The sequence below is a fragment of the Camelina sativa genome, chromosome 15 (assembly GCF_000633955.1).
Source record: "Camelina sativa cultivar DH55 chromosome 15, Cs, whole genome shotgun sequence".
NCBI lineage: Eukaryota > Viridiplantae > Streptophyta > Magnoliopsida > Brassicales > Brassicaceae > Camelina > Camelina sativa.
The window spans coordinates 23,560,871-23,564,414 of NC_025699.1; positions in this window are offsets into that span (position 1 = coordinate 23,560,871).

Sequence of the window (3,544 nt, forward strand, 5' to 3'; positions counted from 1 at the left end):
GCCATACTGTTTGTAGCATATCCCAGAAAACTTCCTTCATCACTCTTAAAGTCAAACTTACCCAGGTGATCTTTATCATTCAAAATGTAACAAATACACCCAAATGTGTGGAAGTAGCACAGATTTGGAGTTTTCCCTTTCCAAATTTTGTAAGGAGTGGTGTTGGTGTTTGGTTTCACATAGACATGATTGATGATGTAACAAGCGGTATTTATCGCTTCAGCCCAAAACCTTGGTGACACATTGTTACCATGAATCATGGCTCTTACCATTTCTTAGAGGGTTCTGTTCTTTCTTTCAACAATCCCATTTTGTTGTGGTGTCCTTGGTGCAGAGTATTGATGTCGTATCCCTTTAGAGTTACAGAATAAACCAAATTCTTCATTCTGGAACTCACCACCGTGATCACTTCTGATTTGGACGATGGGTCCTTTTTCAGTCTGAAGTTGTAGAGCTAGTATCTTGAAGCTCTCAACAGCTTCTGATTTTTCTTTTAGAAATTTGACCCAAGTGAATCTAGAAAAATCATCAACAAGTACAAAGGTGTACCTTTTTCCATTCAAACTCTCAGTTTGTACTGGCCCCATAAGATCCATGTGTATCAACTGCAGAATCCTTTTTGAACCAATATCAGCGACCTTCTTGTGTTGCACCTTGATTTGTTTTCCTTTGCTGCAAGCATCGCAAACCGCATATGATTTTCCATCGAGCTTTGGTATCCCTCTAACAACGTTAGCCTTCACAATCTTGACTAAAATCTGAGTGTTGATGTGACCAAGCCGTCGATGCCATAGATCAAGTTTAGATACTGTAGCAGATAGACACATCTCTGACTCTTTCCACAAATAACAGTTGTTTCCTGATCGAACTCCAGATAGAACTTTGTTTCCATTCTCATCATATGCACTGCATTCTGTTGTTGTGAATGTGACTTTAAGTCCATCATCACATAACTGGCTGATGCTGATTAGATTTGCACGAAGTCCATCAACAAAATACACATTCGCCAGTTGTGGTTGGTTGGATCTGTCAATAATCCCTTTTCCTTTAATTTGACCTTTTCCTCCATCACCAAAAGTGACTTTTCCACCTAGTATAGGTGTGAATTCATCTAGAGCTGATTGATCTCATGTCATATGTCTTGAGTATCCACTATCAAAATACCAGGAGTTAACTTCAGATGAACCTGTAGATGTGTATGCTACATTGGCTTCTACATCATCCTCTTCAAGTTCTATTAGTCTTATATTACAACTCAAGCTGATATTCTTGGTTGTTTTCTCTCCAGAAATAGCAGTGAGACTCTTGAGATTGCATCTTAAGTGGATCTCATCATCCTCTTGATACATCTTCATTAGGTTGAGATTCGATCTTTCTGTATAAAGATCATTGTACGTCATTTTTCGAGATCCAAACAGAGCAGAACTTTGCCGGCTCCAAGTAACATTTGTTGAGATTCCACAACAGATTGATCTTCTTCCTGAAACTGTAACAGTATCCCCTTTGATGATTTCTACCACAGTGATTACATTCATAGGTTCTTCTCTTTATGATCCTCCTGAGATCATCCTTCAAAGGATGATTTGGCATTTTCTCTGATCTTTTTATCACCGAAATTTCTTCCTTCGAGTTAGTAGAGATATCTGCTTCCTTTGCTAAAAGACTGACACTCACAAAGTTGACAGGTTGAACGATCAGACCGCTTGAGGTTCCAGAATTTCCTTGATACCCTAGACCTCTGTGTGTGGCATCTATTATTTCCATGGACAGAATCTTGTCTAAATCCTTAGTTCCACTGTTCAACATCCTGATCTGCTTTTATTTTTCAGTCAACTCTTTTTCAAGCACTGCGGCTCTTTCCTTTTCTTTGTAGTACTCTTCTTGAAGGTTGCTCAGTTTCTGAAAAAGTCCTTCAGTTGATTGATCATTAGTACTGAGTAGAGTATGACTAACCTTTTCAGTTGCATCTTCATAGGCTGATTCAAGCTTAGATTCCAGAGTGAGCTTTTCTTGAATAAGCTTAAGTTTATCCTTGCTTAGTTGTACCGAACTATCATACATAATTCTGTATTCCTCCTTAGGATTGACTTCTTCATCATTCTCTGAGTCAGAATCAGCTCCTATCTGAACATTATCTCCACTGACTGTAAAAGCAACAAAGTTGAGCAGTTCTTCCCCTTCCTCATCAGACTCGGAGTCACTGAAACTCAACAAAGAATTCTCCTTTGACCTGGTTTGTTAGGACACTCAAAATTTGTGTGTCCCATACCTTTGCACTCAAGACACTTTAACTCATTCCGTTTGGTAACGTGACATTCATGTTTGATATGACCATAGCATCCACATTCATAGCACTGAATCTCCTTTCTCTTAGCAGAATAGTCAGCATTTGGTTTTGATGATCTACCACTGGGTTTGTCTCCTTCTGAATTACTCCAACGTCGCACATCTCTGTTATTGTTTCTCTCAACCTTTTTCAATGCTTTACCAAAATTTATGGCCAGCATGGCCATGCTATCCTTGATTTCTTAAAACTGATCAGGTTTTTGATCGGCCTGAAACGCAATGCTTTTAGACGGTTTGGCTTTGTCTTCATCCGCTTCCATTTCTTCAGATTTTAGTAAGCCGACCAGTTCAGCAGAAGTCATTGACTCAGTATTGCCAGCTACCCTCATTACAGCCTTGTGAGCAGCAAATTTGGCTGGAAAACACCTCAGCAGTTTCTTCACTAGTTTTTGATCCTTGTAGGTCTTTCCAAGCACTTCAGCTTCATTTGCTATGGCACTGAGCTTTGAGCTAAACTTCACTATTGTTTCATCTGGAGCCATCTTCAGACATTCAAACTGAGTAGCTAACATATCAAGTCTCTTTCTCTTAACACTTGACGTTCCTTCATGAGATTGTTGGAGAATATCCCAGGCTTGTTTTGCAGACTTGCATACTTGAATGAGTTTGAACTCATCTTCATCCACACCAGAGAAGATGGCATTCATGGCTCTTGCGTTGAATTTTGACAGATTCTTCTCGTCACTAGTTCATCTGGCTTTAGGTTTTGGAATTTTAACTCCATCTTCTGTTGTATCAAACGGAGGTTCCCAACCTTTTTCTACAGCTGTCCACGCATCTTCTCCTTGGCCTCTGATGAGTTGTGTCATTCAAACTTTCCAATACCCATATCTTTTAGTATCCAGCATGATGTTCTTACTTGTACCCGTACCATCAGTATTTGGTTCCATAACTTAGGATCTAACCTGTGTAGAGACGACAGTCTCAGATCGGTTTCCCGCTCTGATACCAATTGAAATAACTAGAACCTTGTATACTAATACAAGAACACCAAGAAATCAGTAAACTGAGCTTTATTAAGAATTTCTCAAACAACTATCTTACAAGCTTGTATGATCAGTTTTATGCAACACCACGACAGCTGGTTTGCCACTGAATCAATTCTAATCTACCCAACCTTACCTGCACAGCAAAAGCTATGCTCACTCTTTAATTCACTCAACGATGAAACCCTCAAGCAATATGATTTCTCTTGCTT